The 24324-nt window shown below is 41.4% G+C and overlaps 1 protein-coding gene across 1 annotated transcript in view; it reads left to right on the top strand.

The window, feature by feature from the left end:
• Window positions 1-1747: 1747 nt before the first annotated feature.
• COL21A1 (collagen type XXI alpha 1 chain) overlaps window positions 1748-24324 on the top strand; it is a 102881-nt gene continuing 80304 nt past the window's right edge. The window contains exon 1 of the mRNA XM_051614894.1: window positions 1748-1768. The gene's annotated coding sequence lies outside the window, so the exon portion shown is untranslated. The remainder of the gene's footprint in view (window positions 1769-24324) is intronic.

Consider the following 24324-nt stretch of genomic DNA (forward strand, 5'->3'; position numbering starts at 1 on the left):
TCTTAAAGCATATGGAGGTGAGGTTTGAACCCAGATTTGTCTCCTGGCTGACCAAACCTTTTAAGCTGCATTCTCCTTCCTACTTGCTAGCCTTGGACCCCTGTTAGCCAGGCATCCAGTCTGGTGAAAGTTGCCACTTTCAGGTAATTAATTAATGTTTTTCTCCATATGCACTCCTTCACAGGAGGACAGAAACCATGTGGCACAGCTCTCAGATTCCTCCACGACCTTCACGGACATGTAGGGGAAGATATGAAGAACATCACCTGGGTAGAACCTGTGAATAAAGGATAACTAGGGAATGCCCCCTGAAGTCTTAAATATGATTTTGCCTGTGCCAGGCTTACCCCACTTTTCTTGAGCGTAGGGATTCTTGCAGTTTGTGCAAAGGAAGGACACCAACTCCTGGCTTTGGTGACACCTCTCCAGACATGAGAGTCATGCGCTCACTGTCTGGTCATCCAATTCCCAAATGCAAAGTGTTCTCCTGACCAGCCTTTATCCTGGACACAGCAGTCACTGAGGCCAGGGCTCGCAAAAGTCATCGTGTCCCTTTGCCTGGAAAAGTAAGTGCCAGAAGACGGTCAGGAATTTATTCAAGGTGCCCATCTGGGCGTGTTTGCAGCTGCAGGATCAGGTCTGTTCCTGCGTCACAACACCTTGCTGTGTGTGCTGTCCAAAGGCACGAAGGGGAGGGACGCACTTGGGTAACAAGTGTCAGCAGTTTTGCAGGGACAGAAAAAGGGCTTCTGCACCTGAGCTCTGGTGTGGTGGTGGGACGGCAGAGGTAGATGAAAGGGTCGTGTGGTGATTTCTGGAGGTTTGTGGGGCAGTTTCACTTCAAAAAGTATGACACCTCATGTGCAGCAGGAGTGCTCAGGTGCATGGCCAAACAAGATCTAATCTTGCAGGACGCTCCCCAAACCAAGTACTTTTGAAATGAAAGGTGCCCCATTGCCAAGTTACTTCAAACGACAGATCTGCCCCTCTCGTATCAAGGTAATCCCAAGGTCGCTGCCCGGGGTCTGGATGCTCTTCCAGACCGGGGAAAGTCTGCCCGACCCCTTACCGGGGACAGGACCGTGGGATGGCCGGTGCGCGGATGCTGGGGGGCAGGGGCTCACAGCAGGTGTGTGCGGAGAGCACTAGAGCTACCGCCTCGCCGGGCGCGCCAGGACCGCGCCGGGGCGCGGGGCCGGGCGGGGCACCCCCCGCGGCCGCAGGGAGGCGGGCGGGGGCGGTGCTGCCGGCGGGGCGGGCTCCGGCGGGCGGTGCGGGGCCGGGGCCGGGAGCGGGGCCGGGGCCGGGAGCGGGGCCGCCGCCGAGCGGGCGTGGGGCAGAGCCGCGCCGCAGCCAGCAGAGCCCTGCGGCAGGTGGGGCGCGGCGGCGGGCGGAGGGAGGGCGTGCGGCCGCCGGCAGGTCAGCGGGGCTCTCGGGGGGAGCGGGGAGAGAGGCGAGACCCCCGGCGGCACTTCAGCCCGGGTGGGCTCCCCTCGCCCGGGGGCTGCTTCTGGAGGGGCAGCCCGAGGCGGCGGGGTTGGGGCGGGGGGTCGGGCCGGTGCAGCCATCGGGGCGGCCTCTGTCCCGGGGAGCCCGGGCGTGGGGACGGTGGGGGCAGAAGCCGTGCGTCTGAGAGATGGAAATTCGTGCCTCCTGAAAGTGGGCCGTGCCGCTGATGTGGTGCTTCTGCAGTGTGGTCGCCGTGCGTGCAGGCGGATTGTACTAGCGTGAAACCGTCGCTGAGTTTATTGGCACCAGGTTAAATCATGTATGTTGTGCTACAGTCTTCTGTGCTTTACAGAAATCTGCTTTATTCTCGCTCCACGGGTGGAACGAGTTACTGACCCTGTGTATTAACTTCTTTGATAATTTGTGGCATGGGCTTTCAGACTTTGCAATAGTAGGTAAAGTAGAAGGGTCTGTAAAAACTGCAATTATACTTGTTTCTGTACCTGGAAAGAGAACCTAATCTGGGCTGCTTCTGATCACTCCTGCTCAGTTATGTAATGCTTAGATGTACATGGTACTCACTGTGCTGGGAGGATCTGGTCTCCAATTGAAGGATTTCACAGTCTGGAAAACCAGCCCACTGGTTGATACTGAAAGTCTTCCAGTTTTCAGGCACCTGAGAAAGCCATGTGGGTTTATTCGACTGAGTAAACTTAATTGGAAGTTTCCCATAAACTGTAATGATTATGGGGGTGTTTATTATATATATCTCAAATAATTATCCAAATACATAACAGTGAATAAAGAATGGGCACAAAATATTTTTTAGAAAAACTGTACTAAGTATTTTCCTTAGGAAATTTGGTTTTCATCATGAAGACTTTGATAGATTACAGTTTATTAAAGTTTTGCAAAACCAAGACATCATTTTGGGATGCACAACAGGAATACTGCAGATGTGTGATGGCATCTTTTGGTAGTTGTGACTTTGGGGTTTGTGGCTGGTAACAGTACTATATGAGATTTGGGACAGCACAGTTTCAGCAGAGTCTGTCCAGTTAGGCAGGAGATGAGTAGCAAAGGTGACCAGAGATCTAGAAAACACAACCTATGAGAAAACAGAGAAATAAGTGGAATGTTACAGCTGATGAGAGATGTGATAACAATCTTCACGGTGTAATTGGTTGCTGCAGAGTGGCGGGAAACCAACTGTTCTCTCCATCCAGTGAAGATGTAACAAGAACCGGCATGCTGAGCTGCAGCAGGAGAGCTTAGGTTAAATGGCTGGGAAAGTCGTGTCCAATAATAATATAGGCTTTGGATTGTCTAGGCACGGTGTGGAATCTCCTTCACCAGAGCTTTTTAGCATCAGATCTAAGAAACATTTGCCAGAAATGCTGAAGGCAAGAGTGACTGTGCCTTCTGCTTTTAAGACACTACATGACCTCTCCAGGTCTCTTACTGGCTCCAGGGATGGCAGAGACTACCAGGAGGCCTGACTGCGAACTCACAGTCTTGGTGATAGTTAAGCATATCAACAAAGTGGCTTTGTAAAGCTCAGTAATCCATTTATAATATTTCACTCTTATGCCTAAGTTTTATACTAGATTTTCCATTCTTCTTCCTCCTGTTCAAACTGCATGTACAGTTGTGTCCCTGTATTCTGCCCTTACTACTTTAGAGAGATATTGACTAAAGCTGATTTACTCTTTACGGGCTTTTTTAATGCTCTTAGTATTCTGTGTTATTAAGATGTCTTTGTTTCTACCTTTTTTTTTCTTCTTGGAGCTGGCATGACCAGAGCTGAGCCCAGTAAGCCTGCTGAAGATGCCCTGTTCATGCAGCATCCTCTGCTGCTTCCTGCTCAGCCACTTCCCATGCCTCCTGTCACACCAGGGGCAGTGGGGTGGTCTAGAGTGCTTGAAGACACCAAAATGCACGTTATATATTGTGTTGCATTTAGTTTTTCTGATGTCTGTTTGTTGCCCTGTATGCTGTCAGTTTCTCCTAATCATCTGGAAGGACACGTTTAGTCAGGGCACAGCGGTGGGGCTCCCCATGGAGATGCAACAAGGCAGGGCCTGGCAGCCAAGGCCCGTCCCCAGCCCCAGGCATCGGGCACCTTCCCAGGGATGGGGATGGGCTGGGGCCAGGCTGGGATATTGGCCCCTGGCTTGGCAGGGCTGTGGGGAGCTGGAGACTGGCCCTGTTGCGGCATTGCTCGGCAGGGGCTGATGGCCCTGGGGGGCTGATATGGGGTCCTGGGCTGCAGACATGGGCTAGTAAAGGCCTGTTAATGCTGTGAGGGCCCTGACATATTTCAAAGCTTCACTGATCCAAGTTTTACGTTAAAGATGTGTGAAAACTACCCATTAGCATAGTTGTGTGTATCTGAAGTATCTTAAGATGTGGGCTTTAGGAAGGGTGAGCCTACAAAGTGTGCAAGGAGAGCTTTGCCCTCTGACCCAGGGCAACAGTCACAAGGAGATGGCCAGAGAATTTATCTCCCCCAACTACACAAAACGGGAAAGTCTCTAGAAGAGTTTTTTGCAATAGAGATGTGTGTGGTTCAGCACCCTGTCCTTCTGCAGCATGTCCTCGGCTTTCCTGTGCTGGAGCATGTGTGGGAGGGTAGGGCTTGATGCCTCCTCTGCATCCTGTGCCTGGAGAATCCAGTGAACCTCCTTGAGCACCAGCAGTGACCACACACAGATCTTGGCATTGGAAATAGCTTCAGCAGCCAGGGTCTGCTTATAAGTAGCCAACTCTGCTAGTCTGGAGTAAAATCTAGGGGTAAGAAGAAAATTCTTAAGGAGATTGCTCCACCATGACAATAAATACTGGTGTTTTTTCTCTTTTTTTGCCCATGAAAATAGGCTGAGCCCTGCAAGGCTTCTGTGTGGTTTCATTTGGAACTGGGCTGACCATGGAAAAAATCAAACTTAGACCCATGGGGGGCATAGACAAAATTACTAGTTTTGATGGTAGTGGGGGACTGTGAGACTTAGAAAAGAAACTTCTCTCAGTTACCATTAATCTGCACAGACATTGTTTTAAAGCAGCGCTGATTGATTTAGCCTTCCAGGGTAGATGTCAGACACACTATTCGTGATTAACAACTGATAGAAACCAGGGAGATGAGCAGTGTTGATCATACTGAATAATATTATGAAAGAAAATAAGAGTACAAAGTAAATACATCTAAATCTTTTGGAATTTTATGTGATTTATGTCATTTCAATGTTGGATTGAGTAATTGATCTTTTAATCAGTGTGTTTTATGCTGTAATAAAAGAGGATTAAATAGTGAGAAGTTAATAGTAGCTCTAAGTAAAACACACAGACACTGGAATGAGACATTCTCTGTAACTAAGAACATGCAAAAATTGCAGGGAAGTTTGTTTGGACTTGATGTGGTGAAAAATAAAACTATCGTTCATGCCAGTGAGCGATTTACATTTTTCCTTGGTTTCTCTGTCAGTGCAAAGCAAGCTCGTTAAGAGTACTGCATTAGCACATTGGAAATCTAAATTTCCACCTTGTATTTTAGTACTCTAACGCTTCTTCATAATTCAGACTTTTATGTTCCAAGATTTTTCTCTCCCATGGTTAGTTCCAGTAGCTTGCTCTGAAGCTCTGGTTTGAGGCATGAAACATGGAACTACTAATAAGAAAAAGCTGGGCGCCTCTTAGCAGTGTAGACAGAAATAAATACTGATGTGGCAAAATGAGCAGATCTGGAGATTGCATTGGGAAGGCAAGGAGAAGCTGGGATAGATTAAAGCTCTTTGGGGGCAGGAGGTGTTGAGAAGTGGCGTGAAGGACCACCTGCCATTGGCAGGGGTCTTCTAGGAACTGGCATAGGGACAGAGGTATGAGGAGGGCTCAGGGCATTTTTAGGACAGGAAGGGTTTGGGGGAGCTTTGTGGCAGCAGGATCTCTTTCATTCCCTCACACTTTCCATCCAAACCAGCCCTCCTCATTGTCTTCCCCACTATCCCATGTTGTGGGTGACTCTTGATACCTCTACAGCCATCCATTTTTTTTCAGGCTGTTTTCCTTTCCCTTTTTATTTGCCCCAGCCAATTCTCCTCCCTCTCCCAGGCTTTGAGAAAGGGCTGAAGTCTCAGTGTCGCACTTTCTGGCTGTTGGGAAGGTGATAAAGAGAGGTACGAACTGGAATAAGGGGGCTGTGTGGAGGTGAAGACAGCACTGCAGTTACCTTGAAAGTTTGCTTCTCTTGCAGTCCTATGTGAAGTGAGACATGTATAGCAGAGGTGTGTGGCAGGTCCTGCTGCTGCCTCACATATGCTCATCTCTCTGTCCTTAGAGGCGGTGGTAGTGGTACCGTGTAAATAAGAGGTGCTAATAAGTGGTCTGGGATGTAGCTCTGCCATCCCCATCTTTGGTGTAGGTATAATCTGCTGGTAGAAGCAGGCAGCTTGCTTTGAAGTGTGCAGGCTTGTGTGTGGGCATAAAAGGCCTTGAAGTGAACATTGGGTTTTTGAATGTTTTAGTTGGGAAGTTAAGTTTATTTGGGAGGGCTCTAAATGTGTCTGTCTGGACATGGCATATCCACAGCTGTAGCATGCTGTATATTTTCTTATGTGACAAAATTTGTCAGATTTTTAACATGATTTTATCTGTGGAACATACAAGAAGAGCGTCTCTATCCATGCTGTCTTTGAAAGACAGAAGCTGAATTCTAGGAATGAAGTGTGTCCCAGCTTCTGTGGTTGGAGTGTGCATTAACACTGATATTTGGTTAGCTCAGAACATTTTTGTATATTTTAAAGACCATTTACTCTACCCAAAGCTCTGTTGTTGTTTTTTTTTAATTTATTTTGTCCAGCCTGTCAAATCACAGAATCACAGAATTGTCACAGTTGGAGAAGACCACTGAAATCACCGAGTCCAACCATCAACACAAAAAAACCAACAACAAAAAAGCAATGCAAACACAACCCAAAAAACCACACACCCACACACACCCCACCAAAAAGCACCCACAAAACCCCCCCCACAACCTAAGCCCCTAGAGCATGCCCTGAAGTGCCACAGCTACAAGTTTCTTGAATACCTCCAGGGTTCATGACTCAATCACCTCCCTGGGCAGGCTGTTCCAGTGTCTGACCACTCTTTCTGTATAGAAATTCTTTCTAATATCCAATCTATACCTCCCTTGTCACAACTTCATGCCATTTCCTCTGGTCCTATCATTATTTACTTGGGAGAAGGGGCAAACACCCACTTCACTACAACCTCCTTTCTGGTAATTGTAGAGGGCAACGAGGTGTCCCCTCAGCCTCCTTTTCTTCAGACTAAACAACCCCAGTTCCCTCAGCTGCTCCTCATATGAATTGCATGGGGTTATTGTGATCAAAATGCAGGACCTGGCCTTGTTGAACCTCATACAATTTGCCTTGGCCCATTGATCCAGCCTATCCAGGGCCATCTGCAGAGCCTTCCTTCCTTTGAGCAGATTGACACTCTCACCCACTTGGGTGCCTGCAAACTTACTGAGGGTGCACTCATTCCCCTCATCCAGATCATTGATAAAGACATTGAGCAAAACTGGCCCCAAAATGGAGCCCTAGGGGACACCACTGGTAACCAGCTGCCAACTAGATTTGACTCCATTTACCACAACTCTCTGGGCCTGGCCATCCAGACAGTTTTTTACCCAGTGAAGAGGACACTTGTCTATGCCATGATTTGCCAGCTTTTCCAGCAGAATGCTGTGGGAGATGGTGTACAGCGTTGATTTTCATTACCCAAGCTGTCAGTTCTTTTCCCCTTTCTTTTGTGTAATCTTCAGAGCCATGGTGATGATAAAACATGTTCTAACTTGCCTGGATGCATTTATATCCTGCATCAACAAAAAAAGCTGAAAATAACCCCCTGAGCTCTAGTTTGAGATTTAGCCAACAATTTTTAAAGCATGCCAGCTTGTATTTTCCAAAATATTTTAAAACAGTCTGCACTTTCTTCATTAAGTAGAGTTAATGATTTCCAAATTTTTTCTTTTTTTTAGTCAAAACTTTTGCAACATGTAAAAGTGAGCCCAGTGAAGGTGATTTGAAGATATGTAAGGGTACTGAAGTAGGTGTAACAGCAGGAGTAGGTGTAGGCTCAGCCTTTAACAGACACTTGGGAAGTCTTTGTTGTCAGGAGTACCTTGTGCTTTTTTTTTAGTCTCATTTGGTAATTCTAATCCTCACCCCCTTATGAGTTCCTTAATTTCACAGTAGTTTTCAGTATCTTAAGTGGAGGGATCAAAATAACATTACATAGTTGTACCAACAGTACAATTCATTAACCTACCAGATTATTGAGCTCAGTTTAAAATCATGTGGTATAACCCTAGCTTCACTAAAGTGTGCAAAACTTTGTGAACTTTTGCTAAACTAGCAGAGGAGCTGCAAGGGAAGGCACCACGTGGTCCCAGGATAGGCCTTCTAGACTATTGGTGTAATATCTCCATTTGCGGGAAGATGTATGATTCTGACATCAGACACAAGGTTCAAATTGTAGGTGCAATTAGAAAAGTATGTACTGCCTTCAGTGTCCCTAAATGTAATAATTTCTTTTTCTTGGTCTTTAAACCACCTGGGATCTCCTGGGATCTCTTGGAACTGCAGCCCAGACTCCTATTAGATGGAGATCTAAGCAAGGCTGTTTAAATCAATGTCTCCTGTAACCGCAGCTCTCTTTGACCAGATCAACATGTTCCTACTTACTTGCACTTGGGATCTGACCCTCGTTTCCTACTGTTTCCCCTTTCCTCACTGCAAGTAGAAAAGATAGAACAGTATTCTGATTTAAATAAAAAGGCAGAGGAGAAAATAAACACTTTAAGTGTATCTACAGTGTCTTATGTGGAGAAGAGAAGGCAGGCATATCTGTACAGTATCTTAAAGAGTGGGTGAATTATGCAGAAGAACTATGAAATTGGAAGAAGTGGGACTGGACCATTGTTGGACTATTTGGGGCATAAATTCATTCCTTTCAAAGCTGTGGGAAGTGTTTCAAAACAATAAAGCAGTCTGTGGGAAGTGGCTCTCTGATATCAGCCTTTATGCCCACATAAAAAACCCAGGGGAAAGTTATATAATGCTAAACTTCCATTTAATTGGAGGATTGATTGGTTGTGGAGGGTGGATGTGGATGTGGGGGTCTCAAGCTCCTAGAATCTTGGCATTGGTAGCACAGGACTGAGTGATAAAGTAGATCACTTCTGGCAGAATTTAAGTCAAACTGAATGTCAGTATCTTGGGAAGGGAGGGGACACGGTTCCTTACCAAGTGAAAGGGTATCTGCCTAGTTACTGCATTTACTTTAAAAGGTTTCCCTTAGGAGGAAGCAGAACTAGGTTGGTGAAAGTGAGAGAATTTTTCAGATACAGCATGAGACTCACCATCAACTCGTGAGGCTGTATAATGTGGAGAAGTACAGACAGGAATATTGAAGCTATGTAAAGAGTAGACCCCTTTCGTTCATAGCAACTTAAAACAAAGGAAACTTTAGGTGGAAATGCAAAAATAAAAGACGTTAATATGTTGAGGGGAATTTTCAGAGACAATTCCCCCCCCCAGTTATCTTAATGAAAGGAAACTCAAACTCTTCATCTACTGAAAAAGAATCCTCTTTGTCCTCAAGAAATTGTCAGTTGCAGAAAAAACGAGGTTCAAATGGCAACTCTGAGCAAACCAACCAAATAAATTAAATGACTTTTTGAATAGCTCTGGCTAGAAGTTGACATAGAGAAATACAGGGAAATAATAGACCTGGAGAAGATTCTTCCTATTCCTGAAAAGTAAAATTGAGAATCCTTCAGGTCCCATGTAGAATTACAAAAATCATGAGAAATCACTGATGATAAAATACATGTAAATGCTGGCAATCTGTTACACTGTGAAAAATAGGCACCTGAAGTATAATAGAAGATAAAGTCATTTTCTGCCATGGTAAAGAATGAGGGGTGGGAAAGAGGAGGAAGATTGTTGAATAGGAATAACAGCGATTTTTTTAAGGTCCTAGACAATAGAATTTTATGTTTGTTATTCCCTGATGAATTTGCAACGAAGAGAAAGGAATGTAATTGTATGCCCCTGTGATTAAGTCCATTTGCTGTGCAAAGAGGCCCACATGGTCATGATGTGCTCATGACTCAGCTGAAATGAACAAGACAACTTTTGCCGAAAGGAGAAGGGAAGCCAGAATGCAGAGGATTTCATTAAGAAGAGAGGACAGCTGCACCTAATTTTTGGAAGCACGTAGTTGTCTTTGAGGAAGCCAAGCAGTACCAAGGAAAAAGCTTGATTTTTATTTCTTAAAGAGTAAAGGCAATAAATTTATCTCTTACTTTCTTTTCCAGTCTGGATTTAAATAAGGTACCTGCCCACAGAAGAAGTGTTTCTAGCAAAGGAGAGTTTCATCTTTGTGCATGCATACATGCATCTACTTATGCTAAGTAATCACTGTAGCTAAGGAGAAGTTCCTGCTTTGATGGCACTGGTCAATAGTAGCCAGAAAAAGGCATTGGACAAAGCCATGCTGGAGCTGTCCAGTGCAGGGCATTCCCTAGTGCAGAGCATTCCCCAGTGCAGGGCATTCTCCAGTGCAGGGCATTCCCTAGTGCAGAGCATTCCCTAGTGCAGAGCATTTCCCAGTGCAGGGCATTCCCCAGTGCAGGGCATTCCCCAGTGCTCCTCAGCAGCTGACCACATGCAGTTTTGGATTCCTTTCCTGATTCGTTCTACCTGATCTTTAAATAGAGCTAAGGTAACGTCTGTCTTCTACTCCTGGGGAAGTATTTATAGGATGCCTTTGGAAAGTTGGGCAGTTGCAGGCAATGAAATCTTGCTCAAATCAGTGTGATGTGAAAGTTCTGTTGTATGGTGATTTTATCCTAAAAACTGCTACAGTGACACCACAGGCATGGACAATTGACACCTGAAGTACATCTACAGTCACTTTAAAAGTGAACTTATTTTCTTCTTTGAATAAACAAGAGGCAGCCTTTCTGTCCTGAAAATGAATAGGCCAAGATGTAAATAATATTTTCATAGCATGGAAAACATTAATAATTATTACTATAATTATTATGAAATAATCCCTTTATATTTTGTGACACAGACCTTTTGCCACCTTTTTTCTAGTCTCATTTACTTTTTACTGGTTGATATTTTAAATCTATTTTTGTTGTCATGGAAGCATATTTTGTAATACAGCTGAAAGGGAATTGACTTTCTGGTTTTGTATCTGTGCTTTTCTTCACCTGTAGTACTATCTGAGAACCAATAACCATGTCTGTAGATGCAAAGTTCATCTTTAACAAGTTAATTCCAAAGCATTAATGGCAGCAGTTGATTTTATAAAGTATAGTATTAACTATTACACTAGTTTTATATTTTGTACATATAGTATCAAAACTGGGGGAATAGAATTTCAAGGAATAGAATCTCAAATAGAATTTCAAAGAATACTTCTTGAATTTTGTTTGTTTCTTTTACATGAGAAGCAATGTTAGGTGGAGGTTAGAACATAGCATATCATCCTGGAACTGGAAATAGAACAGCCCTTATTTAAAGTTTCAAGCTATACAATGTATTGTGTGCTCATTTATTTTGATGACTTCCTGACTTGTTTGGTTGGAGAGCCAGTCCTACAGACAGTCCTATGTTTATTGAGGTCTGAATGCAACAAATTACAGTCCAGGGACAGATTTTATGTTCCACTAAGAGTGCCATTAGTTTATTTTGGGCTGTTTTTTTGGGTGGAAACAGCAGTCCACCCAGTCATCTTAAGTCGAAGGAGTGACACAGTCTGCATGATGATTGGTTTTGTCCAAACCCAGGGGTGTTAATTTTACTGTTGGTTTGTGCTGATGAATGAGCTGTTAATAATTGGACCATAAAATTTGTATAGAGCCTTTGACCAGTGAAGTGCTTTGGGTGAGTGGTTATACATTTCTAAAAATGGGTTTTGTGAGCAGACAGTGAGGAGCATAGTGATATAGTTGAAGGTAGATGAGTGATATTTGCCAAATCACAATAAAGAAACTTGATTTTCAGGTTTCCAATGGGACACATGGGAACACAGAAAATTGGGAGAATGAACCTGAGAAGGAGAGACTAGTGAAATCAGGGTTTCTGGGAGTCTAGCTTCAGCAAACAGAACCTAAGTTAAATTTTGCATCTCTGTTTTGAAGCACAGAATTTACTGCAGAGCATGTGTCTACTGCATTACTAGTATGTTTGGGCTTACTTAGAAAAGGCTGTTCTCAGGTACAGAAATGAGTCTTGAGTGTAGTTTTCCTCGAGGACCTTGGTATGCAACCAAGGCCTAAGTACCTTGGTATGTAACTTCTACTCTCAGTGCCTAGATCTGACATTTCACTGCCAGAGAATCTTGCTTCTACTCAACCCCAGGAGTAACTGAAGTCATTATGCCTACATTTCTGTCAATAAAAATTCCTACACACCTACACATCTGATGCTAGGCATGCCTAGAAATGTGTGGCACAGTAGATACTTAGCACAAGCCCAATTCCTAGAAAGATTTACAGGGTAGGAATTTCTCTGTCTCACCTGTGGATCCTGGTCCAGCAGGAGTTTTTAAGACATGTTCTTGGCACAAGATCTTTGAAAAGCAGTATTTTTTACATTTTATGTAATGCGGTTGTAGTATTAGTCAGACAAGAAGACTGGGATTTAGTTCCTTCCTCAATCTGAAGCAGCTTGAATATTTTACCTTTACATTTCTGATAAATGTTTAAACAGTGAGCTTCTGGATAGAGGTGGAATGGAAGAGAAGTATGAGGTATGGTGTAATTATGAGTGGTATTATGTGTTTTAAGCCCGTTTTTGACGAGCACTGCAGAGAGCCATAAATGTAGGTATCAGTATTTTCAGTTTCTAAAGTGATCCTTGTGGCATTGCTGATGTGGAGCAATACTGGAGATCTGGTTCATTTTGGGTGTTAGGCCTCTGAAATCAAGCTGCATCATTCAGAAAGCATTTGTTGTTTACACTGGACCAAAGTGAGAGGTGTGTATGCCAAGCATGGTAGAGGTTATGCTTCTTATTAGGTTAAGAGGAAAGCTATATGAAAAGTCTGATTTATTCAGTCAAGGATAATGGCAAACCTTGTGTGTGTGTTGCTGTATTTGAAAAAAAGCTGCAAAATTAAAGCACACAAATATATTGTTCGTACTGCTCTGATCAACAGCACACTCAATAGCTTTAGCATTTTCCTAAGTTCCAACCCATTGTTTATATATGTGATTAGCTTTTAAACATCTGGGTAAGTTCAGCTTGGATGGAGTCTTAAGGGCAGGTTGGATGGAGCTTGGAGCACCCTGGTCTAGTGGAAGGTGTTCCTGCCCATGCAGGAGGCTTGGAAATAGGTGATCTTTAGGGTTCCTTCTGACTCAAACCGTTCTGTGATTCTATGGTTCTTAGTGTCTCTCTGACACTTGGTGAAGCTCTCTAGCACCAATGGACAAGAGCTGCCCAGCAAAGGCTGTGCCTGACTCCAGGAGGTTGCCTTCTGGTACAGAATTTTCAACAACTATTAGTCATACTGGTGTTCTTACCTCTTAGCTTAGCAGAGGACTGAAATGTAGAAATAAAATTTTAATGCATTTTTGTACCCATCTTTTTAACTTCATGTTAATTAAGTCTACTCAGACTTTCTCTGTGAAGTGAACTTCAGAGACAGGGAACATAATATAAAAAGGAATATGTTTAGAAACCCTTCATCTGCATCCATTTTGATCTTTTTTTTTTCTGTATTGTCTTACAAATTATTTATTGCTATCTTGTTGGATAAGTTTGGTATAGAATTTTTTTTTTCTTAATCTTGTTTCATGTTTGTTTAATGGTTGTTCATGCTGCTGGCTTACTATATTTTTGACAGTTTATGAATCCCACAACTTAAACACTATTAGATATTTTCTAATGACACTATAGAAATGAACATGACTGTTACGCATCATGGAGCGCAAATATAAAATAAATCCTTTTACGTTGGTGCTCTATAGCATGAATGCAGGCACTGAACTCTGATTAGTCTGGAGGTTTTGTTTTGGATCATGACGGACACTAGCAGCACCTTGGTTTGTAAGGAAATACTTTGCACCAAGTATTGCACCAAATTAACTGGAGCAAAAAGTGTAAAAACCTGCTCTTATTACCTGCAGCATGTTTGGTGTTCTGGTGATAAATGGTCAAACTCTTAAAAGTCCTTACAGAAGGCTAAGGACTGGATATAATTAAAAAGAATCACTCCCAAAAGGGAGGCTATGGAGCCCCATGGTCTGAAGAATCTGTCCTAGTAATGCTTTTAAACCATGGCTTTTTCATTTATTGTAAGAAATACAAATAAAAACTGACATTTAACAGATGAACCTATCTCCACAAGGCTTTTTTATATGAAGTCACAAAGACTGCATGCATGGTGCTTTTGTCCAGCTGTATAATCCTTAGCTTCAAATGCCAGAATAAACCTTGGAAACACTGTGTTTGATCTGAAACATTGTGACACTCAAGATTTTGTGTTCGTGGCAGCACAGAATATATTAGAATTCTCTCCTGTATATAAATCCAGCTTTTAAAAACAAACAACCAAACAAACCAGACCCAAACCTACACATTTTTCTAAGAGCACCAGTGTGACATTTTTTAAAAAAAGCCCTTCTCAACTTGAATAACTCTGTAGTATGTCTGAAAATGCATCTGGCATCTTTAGAAATGTCAAATTTCTGGCACAAATAATAATGTATTGTATTCCTTTCATTATTTTTTTTTTGAAAGTCATGTATTAGAATTTATGACAATATAAAATCTGACTTTTTAATTTGTGGTATTTCTCTGAAAGGTAAGATATATACCCATTTGTGTAAGAAGGAATGACCTGTACTTTGTTCACGTCTATCCAAAAGCATCAATATACAGTGTAGGAAACTTGTCATATGTCCTAGTGAGTGTGCCATGTTGTTTTATGCTGTCTTTGGCAACCTGTGTTGGTGACAATAGACATTTCTTAATGGATGGAAAATACGTTACACATGTTTTGTATGCTTTAAGAGATGGAAACTACTTTGGAAAAATTCCTCTGGGCTCTTGAAAGAAAAAATTTTGCCCAAACTGCTCTAACCTCTAATGGCTATTTAATTCACCTGTTACTAATTTAAGACACACTGGCTGATTCGGAAATGAATTATTAGTGAATTCTAGGCCCCTTAATGACTAGAAGAAACAAAGGGCAGAACTGATTTCTCTGTTCTCTTAAAAAGTTGCAAGTGGAGTGGCATGAAGGAGGCCGAATGGGAAAAATCTTCAGGTATTTTCTGTGTCAGCTATAATATTGTAAAAAATATAATCTGAGAGTAGTCTGAGGTAGCATGCTCTTTTTGCTAAATAATATTTAATTATTGCTCAAAAGAGGGAAAAAAAAAAGTGCCTTACTTCTCTGGTTCCCTGGTGGAAATCTAGGAGGTATGTGGGTGATAAGTGCTTATGACTGTTTGGGATCACTGCAAATCTCATCCGTGGGGCCTGGATGACTCTCTGTCCCATATGTTGAAGATTTCTTTGTAGATGTAGAGTGGGAGGAAAGAATTTGCCTTCTTCCCATGTGCTATAACCTGGCAAGATGGAACAGGAAGCTGCCCTCTACCCCAACTGCATCCTTGCAGTGCCAGCTTGTGGGGAATTGTCTGGGGCAGCTGAGTAATAATTTTCTGCAGTTTTGAATATTGAGATTTCTGAGAATTTCGAAGTGCATAACAAATGTGCACGGCCCTGACTGTTGCAATTGTTGTAAAAGAAAACACCTCTCATACTTGAGTAGTTCTCCTCATGGTACCCTTGAGATTTGGAGTGTTAATCCTATTGTATTATTAATTCCTGATTAGTGAATGTCTGAAGATTAACCAAGTGGCCAGTGGCTCGGATTGTCTGGAATGAGAGAAAAGAAAAAAGAAAGATACTGGAGGTAAATTATTATAGCAGTATTCCAGGGTTCTGGGAACTTTTTCTTAGGGAGAAGTGAGATGGTACTACTTATGGTTCTGCTAGTTTAGTACTAGGAGAATCACTCCCTGCTGTCAACAAAGGTATAGGTCATTGTAAAACAAGAATGTGGTAGCTAGACAGTAATGATTCAGATAAATTCAAAATTCAAGCACACAAAGACACATAGGGAATGTTTAAAAAATGTTAATACGAACACTGACCCCTGAAAATCAGAAGAGAAGAGCTGGAGTTACTCATGAAAGGGGGAAACCCACCACTACTTGTTAAAGAATCACAGACAATAAAAGGCCTCTTTGAAAGTTGAGAGCTGAAGAACTGGTGGGTGTCTGCTACAAAGGCTCCTATTGCCTCTCAGTACAAGGTGAATTTCTCCTTAAGCGCCTTTGAGGTGTCATAATAATAATAAACCAACAACTTGTCATTGCTGACTTCGAACTGCAAGACATTTGGTAGATATCTGGTGCGGGAATACGGCTGCATGAGATGGGGGGATACAGAGTAGCTGCTGTAGTGTGGGCTGTACTGTGAATGCCCAAGCTTTGTCTCCTGGTTACTCAGCTGTCTGCTGGTCTTGTTGCCAAGAGAAGAGTTAAAGATACAAGGGGTGGCAGTGGCTGGCTGGGGAGCCCTATTCTTCCCTCCTGATTTTATTAATATCTCCCACTTAGACTCCCACAGCACCAGAACAATATTAACCAGAATGACATGTAGCTTCCCCCTCCCTGCTCCCCATACCCCAGGAGTTGTACAGAGTCTTCCCAGATATCTGACCTTCCTCTCAGGCCTCTCTTAGTTACTTGTAGCAATGCTGCACTCTCCTCCTGCCCCCCCACTTCCCTAAGCTAAATTGCTTCATTATTTAAATAATTAGATCCAGGTTCATTAGCAGACACTGCAAGGTACTTATGAAGAGCAGTGCTGCTGAGACCATCCTGAATAATTGTTGTGATCAGTTTATTCTTAGGTTACTTCAGAGATTTCTTTTTTGATGTCACTATTCAGTTAGATAATCACCTTAATATGCACTGTTGCTGCAGGGCTGGGACAAAATATATCATTGTATTTGGATGTGTGAAGTACAAGGCTTTTGAATAGAAACAGAGCATTGATCTGTGGTTTTACAATAACAAACATGCTAAAATATTGTGCCTTGCTCTATGTTCACACCTCAAAAACATGGCAAAAATAGAGTTCAAAGGAAAGGTAACAAAAAGGAAAACTGGAAATTCAGATAAACTCATATTTGAAATAAGATGCAGTTTCTTAAAAATGGGGCGGATTAAACAGTGGAAAAGATTAAGGAGGCTGGGGAGAGAAAGGGTGTACTTGAGTAATTTAAGGAAGATTAGATATTTTTCTTCAAAAAGAAGAAAGTGTCCTAAAGGCCACTCTACTTCATGATACCTTTATGTTTACTCTAAAGGTTGTTGTACTAATGTAAGTGGAATAAGCATCTGATTATTCTATAATGTAAAACAATAACATCAAGTTTTGAAGCTTGAACAGAGACTTTATCCAGCTTTTCCCATGACTGCGGATTGCTATTTAAAAAAATACTAAAATCTGCTTTGCTTTTTAGTGAATGTTCTGGAAATGAGGGGAAAAAAGGGAGGCCAGTTGAAGAACTGGAAAGGACTAAGCTTTCAAATGGAAACTTCCAGCTAAAGCAGGGGTCTGTGTCATCATTCTTATCCCCTCCAGCATTTGAAAGTACTTAAATTAACACTGAGAATAGCATTAAGTATAATTTGTGGAAAAAGACAATGAATAACACTAGTGGGCTTGATCCATTGTGCTTGATGCTGTAAGCCAAACCTGTTTGAGGAATAAACAAGACAAATGAATAGGAGAAAAAGACAGGAAGACAAATAAAAAATACCTGATGTTTCTGATGCTGGCCTTTACTTGCTGGAGGCAAACAGAGCTCACAAGCTTATTCTTTCCTTCACATAGCATACTTATTTAAAAATACCACTTGTGTATTTCTTACTGCTTCTCTCTTGTTTTCACAGCAAATGTTGCAATCTCATTGCAAAGAAATCTTACCTAAGCCAGCTCCACCCTTCCTTTTTAAAAAGTGGAGAACAAAAGTTTAAAAATGGAAAGAAAATAAGTGTTACAGTAAAAGGAAAAGTAAGTTACAGTTACAGGAAAGTAAGAAATGTGAGGAGCTACTGACAGAAATGTGTATCTGACATATCAGGACCTGGCTGAATTTGGTAGCACTGACAATGTTTCTGAATCCTTGGCTGGCTTTGCTCTTCTGAGGACCTTGAGACTACAGCAGTAATGGTTGAGCAGGTCTGTGTATCTCTTGTCAACTAGGCATGACCCAAATATAGTCTTTAAATTGTCTTAGAAGCTCTTACTTGGGTAGGCTCCATTTTTATGTTGCCTCTGTGTCTCTTTATGTCAATGTTAGTTGCTAAAGATTGTTTTTACCTTTCTCTCATATGTGCACCAATTTCTATAGTGGTTTTATTGCTGAATTATGTATAATTATAAGAAATTATATATAACGATTATATATATATTTTCCAGTTACTACATTACAGTCCCCAGTGACTGTTTTCATTCTATTTACCAACAATTGTCACTGACCCAGTTGAACTCTACTTTCCTTGTTTCAGACACAATAGTCTCCCAAAATATTGCACCAGGTAGTCATTTGCATTAAGTTGTTTTCTGTTTCCCTGTTTGGTAACCTAGATACATGTACATGTGCACAGTCAAAATTCAAACTTGTGGATTTCCTGTAGGAGTAGGTTCAAATGTTTCTTATTGAGAGTCCTATTATTATATGCTATGTTAATTTCAACTGCATAGTTTGTGTTTCAGATTCTGTCCTATTGATAAACTGTTTTGTTTTCCTTGGGTTCATCCAAGGAGGGAAAATTCTGTAGAACCTCAAGTAGCTTGATAAAAGAGAAAAATAACAGCATGGTCTTTTCACAGGCAGGATGAAATCATGGTTTGAGACCTCAAATTCATTTGTTGCAGCCAGAATGCTGAGCTGCCAACTGTGGTTGCTTATGTAAGTTGCCCATCCTATATTGTTTTCCAATCAGTTGTGTACCAGTCCAGAAGCTCAACTGCTGTGGTAAGCCTCCTTTTTCTTTAACCCATAATAGCTAATTGCTGGCACCTGGCACAGCATCCTCTTGGAGTGGGAACAAGTCCAACAAAGTTGAAAGTGCCAGAATAAATTTGATTTAAAAATACAAGCCCTTTGTGACTTCAGATGTTGGAGCTTGAATACAGACTTTCTCTGCTGTAGACTGATGGAGTCTGTGGATTTCTTGTGCATTACTGAATCAAGCAAAAAATAAAGGCAGCCCATCCCACCGACAGAATTACTTGCTTTCAGAAGTATGCATCTGCTTATTGGGTTATAATATGTATCAGCTGCTTATGTTGATCTTCAGCATCTGTATCTCTGAGGAATTCGTTTTCTGCAGGTGTTTAGACATTCACCTTCAGCAAAGCCAGGTTGCTTTGCTGTCCACACTGCAGAGTTCCTGTTGCTGCAGCTGTGGACTTGATACATTCACTTATTCAGCTGCAAGAGGTCTTTGCTTGCATCTCACCTCACTTCTTCCATCTCTTTCTTCAGCTCTTCCTGAAGATCTCTGTTCTTTAGTCTGTCAGGTAAGCTTTTGGACTTTTAGAAGGAGAGGAAGGAAAGCTGTGGCTCTGCCACTGTTGTAAAAAGAGACAGCAAAGGTAGTGGGAATGGTGGGAATGGCCCAAGCAAAAGCCCTGTTGGAGTTTTCTTTTTAAGGGAATCCAGGCAATGCTTTCTTCCTGAGTGCAGAGTTAGGAAATAAAATGTCTCTAGCAATATACTCTAACTGCATACTTTGTATAGCCATATAGTCTTCTATAAAATAAGTGTAAGTAGTTGTTAGCCTGAATGGAACCATTTTACAATTATTTTTCATTCTTGTTGCATTAGTACTAGCTATAATAAAAGAACAAAGAATACTCACAATATATGTAACCTAAACACCTAATTCTCTTTCTTGACCCCTCTTAATAAAAAATCATCTGAACTACTCTTCAATCATATATTTAATGCTATAGGACACTTCTGGTATGAATGTCACTGTACTGGTGGTTGTGCCAGTAGTTCATTCCCATACAGAAATAGAAAGAAGTGCTGTGGGGAATACTGATGTACTTGTCACTGTATGAGATTTTAACTATTTGTACACAATTTTGCATCTATGTACATATATGTATGTGTAAACCAAGCTTAAATTCATGAAGTCTTCACAGCTGCACCCTTCCCAGCAAATGCTGTTATTCTTTTGAATGTTTGCAAGCATAATAACCTCAGTTGTGCCCACCAAGAAAAATAAATTAAGAGGAGCAATATGTGGAAAACATGAATGCATAATGGGACTGAAATCCAAGTGGAACTAAATACAAATTCAGATCTGTTACTTTTTAGAAGTAACTGAATTGGAGTAAACTCATAGACTTTTTGAATACTTAGGGCTGGTAGTATAAGGTAGAACTAGGAATAAAAGGTTAAATGTGAATTGCCCAAACATTTTATTTGGAAAACCAGTTAATATTGAAAACAGAGAGAAGAAAAATAAAAAGAAGGTGATGCAATGCTGCATTGCTTTTCCACATGATTTAATGCATATAAATGAGGATTTTCAGGGTTGCTTTTCTCTTGCTGTGCAATTTCTCTAATATTGCGTAAGTTTGGGAAATGCAAAGAATCTCCTGTATGTCCTTTCAATCATTCTTACCATAATGTTTTAATATTTGTTCCTTTGTAGTCCAAACACAATGATCTCTAGTTGAATTAAGAGATATTTATACAGTGATGTAATATGAGAGAAGTGTTAATTAAAACTTGGAAGGCAAGATAATATATATAGTCTTTAGCCTGGTTATTTTCTTGGAATGCTGGAAAAGGTTAATATAATACCCCTTCTGGCTTCCTTCTTAGGCTGTAACTAGCAATGGGAAGAAGTGAAGGAAGAAACTCCTCCTTTCAATGTAGTTCTTCAGCAACGAATCTTCATACAGCAGAGAAGCCAGGGTTTTCAGAGAAGCCGGGGTTTTCAGAGAAAGAAAGTCTCTCTCTCTCTCTCTCTGTCTCAGTTCCCTAGTTTGGTTAGAGCTGCCAAAAATGACACAGCAAGTAGGTGAGTCAGTATGTCACCAATTCCAAACTTCATTGAGTTTTCCTCCTCCACTTGCGAGGCTGCAATTTATCTGTCTCTGACCATGCACTTACAGGGCAAGGGCTGATGCAGACAGGGTTTAGTTTACGCTCCTTTCTCTCCTGCTTTTGGTGAATATAGATAGAAGTAATATTCTGCTAACTCTGCATTGTTGAACAGAGTCTTATACAGCTGCCCTGTGGGTCATGGTTCAAGGACCTTATGCCTAGGAGTGCTGCTATGGTTTTACCTTTCATCTGAGATACACAGAAACTTGCCTTAGTCCTGATGCAAGTCTCAAAGATACTAAAAAATATCTGTTGTGCTCTACAACCCTAATTTCAGAGGCTCAGAGCAGGGGCCTTTTCATAAGCTGTTTGGGATCTCTCTGTGCAAGGTAGACCATTTTACCCCAGGGGAATGTTTCTACTCACTCTGAACATCCCTTTTGCTATCAAAGTGGCGTGTAAAAAGCCAAGAAAAAAAGCTTACAGTAAAGGACCGAAGAGTGGTCGTAATGAGTCACAGTAAAGTTCCACCCATCCCAGTATCCTGTCTTGGTTAATATCTGATAGGCCCTTGCAGCTTTATTTGGAGCAGTTTTGTGGAGTTGGGAGATAGCCACAGGCTTGCTCCTGTCACCCTGTGCATCACCAGAATTACAAAGCCTTCGGGTACAGTGCACTGTCCCATTTAAGGTTGAAAAATAAAATCATTGTGGGGGATGCCTTGAAAAATACAGTAATATATATGCTATTTATCAACTAATACTCTTTCAGTCTGCAACCCTTTACTTGAGCTGGGTGCAACATACATGTATTTATTTAGTAACCCTGTATGGATTTCTCTTCCCTGAGCTTCCATATACTAAAAGTGGTCTGGTATAACTGACAGGTGAAGAAGCAGATTGATAAATGTGTTTTTCTGGTTATGTTTGGTAAAACCACAAACTAATCACAACAGATAATTTGGAAAAAGGGGCTAAAAGTTTTATTTATAATATTATTTCTGGTTTTTCATTTTTCACATAGCTTAGCATAGTTTCATAGCATCATAGAACATCTTGAGTTGGAAGGGACCTGTAAGGACCATCGAGTCCTGGTACTGTTTGCAAATGCAATGGCAATAAGGAGCATTCTGTCCCTCTGCCTATGCAGTGCTGGGACAGATTTACCACCCCTTAGTACTTTCCTTCACAATCTGACCCAGATCCTACAGCTTCACCAGCAGAATTTTGGCATGAGGACTGTGACTTACTGCAGCCTACAGAGCTCCTAGGGGCAGAGAAGGAAGCAGTGAGCAATTCCATGGACCACCATAGAGACAACCTTCTCTGCTTTAGCAGTGATGAATTTTGGCTTTTGGCAATGCCAGTGGAGACTTAATAATATAAGTCCTGGGCTTATATTATTAACCACCTATTAGTGACTTCTCCATGACAGCAATAAGGCACTTGGGCAAGTATTACTTCTGTTAAGTAGTTTCAAGTACACTTCTGTTGCCTGTGTGGTTATTATTGTGTTGGCAAAACACAGAAGTTTGGTCTCTGGACTTGTTGGTTTGGTAGCTCTTTTGACTGTCAAATGCACAGTACTATATTATTATTTTCTTTCAAATAAATTGAATACTGGATAATTCCTGGAATCCTCATTGGCTGGTTGCCTCAGTCTTGAGTTTATCCTTTTAATTCTGGTTTCTTCTAATAAGTCCATTTTGGACTACTAAACAGTTATTTGGCTTTATACTTTTAAAGAAGTTCTCAAGTTCAGTGTCTCTTATTTTTTGTTGTAAATGAAATACAGAAGGACTCTCACAAACAGATGGAAAAATTGATCTTTGAAGGAATACAGTTTGATTCTGCATATAAGCTTGTTTTGCCAATTATTTTTCTGATTATTTTAAATAAAAGTAAGTTGGAACAAAGTTTTCACCAAAAGAAATCTTGTTCTGATGTGATACTTTAATTACTTTAATGACTTCCAAGATTAAAGATGTGCACTGAAGGCTGCTTTAGCCTTCATTTGGTGAAGAATGCCAATTCTTCACTGTAAGAAGTGAGACGTATATGATGCCTGCCCTGTAATTCCCTCCCACACTCCCCCACACTGATGGCTGATGCCTTGTGAAGGTATTCCCAGTATTATCTCTTACTGGTGAAGCAAGAGTAGGTTTGAATGTGCCTCCAGTATGAGGGCAGGGCTGCACAGGTCTTGCTGTTGGAGTTGGTGGGGCTGGGTCCAGGAGGAACTTGCAAAAGTGTCTTCTTTCTTGTTCTGCCTTTTTTCTTTTGGGACTCCTGGGAGCTCAGCAGTGGGGTCATATGAGGGGTGTGCCATTAATTTTTGCCTGTTATTTAAAATGTGTATGTGATGAGATGAGTACAAATGAATAATAGAAGTAACTGAAAAATTCAAAGGACAGCGAATTTCTGCTGGGTGTGTGAGTGGAGCACACCACAGCATAGCCTATGAATTTTCCTTTCCTTACATCTAGCTCCCCATGTCTCCTATTTGCAGTGGTTTAGACATAACCTTTCCCCTCTGCTCCTAAACCAGTCTCCCTGACACTCTCTGTACTCCAGCCAGCATCTTCCTCTTCCTGGTAGCTTTCCTCATTCCTTCTGATCCTTCCCAGAATGTACCAGTGGGTAGATGTTTGTGGAAGGATGAGCAGAGATAAAAGGGAGTGGTGCAGTTAAAGGAAGGCATTAATGGCTTCTGCAGGGGTTGTTGAAAGGAGACCTGTGCCAGAAAGCAGGATCCTGGTGTCCCCACCTGACCTGAAGTGCCTGTGCTTTTGGCATGGAGCACAAAAAAGTTTTGTGCTGCAGGGAGTGTGTTGTTAAAACAATTTTGTACATTTAGCGTGCTGTTTTATTTTCAAAACAAGGTGCAATGTTCAAAACAAGGGTAGCAGTGCCTGTACTCTTTTTAGTTAAGACTGATGCCCTAGATTCTGTGATGGTCCTGCTCTGGCGGAGGGGTTGGACTTGATGATCTCCAGAGGTCCCTTCCAACCCCTAACATTCTGTGATTCTCTGTGTGATTCTGTGATGCAGTGAAATCACTGAATTGCTTGTTTATTATTCTCTTTTTACATAAATTTAATGGGTTTTACATAATAAACCATTTAGACAACCACAGAGATGACAGACACCAAAAAGCAGGTAATGTACTGTTGTATTATTTTCCTCAGTTGTCTTTTTCACAACTATTCCTTATCAATTTTTTGACCTTTTCTTTTTGGGGTTAATGGTGGGAAGAATATATAGGATTTTAGAGTTTGTTGGGGCCAGCATTGTGTTTTTTTGGTAAACCATCAGCCTTCTGTACAGTAGTCTGTCTTTTTTCAGTTACAGGCTGACATTTTTCTGATATTCGCAAATAATGCATTTGTTAATCTTTGGTTACCTGCTATTCAAATTACCACATAGATTTAATTTCTTTAATGCTTGTTTTTTTGCCTTTTTTTTTTTTTTTTTTGGTATTATTCAGTTTGGCCTTGTGAGAGATGTTTTACCCTTTAGTAAACACTTGCTATAGAAAAGGCTGAAAGTGATTTAAAAATGATTAATCTTACAAACCATCAAGTCTGAAATAATAACTGTAAATTGTCCACAGTTGTTATAGCAAATTTCATCATGTATTACA

Source organism: Apus apus, chromosome 3 (genome assembly GCF_020740795.1).
Source record: "Apus apus isolate bApuApu2 chromosome 3, bApuApu2.pri.cur, whole genome shotgun sequence".
Classification (NCBI taxonomy): Eukaryota; Metazoa; Chordata; class Aves; order Apodiformes; family Apodidae; genus Apus; species Apus apus.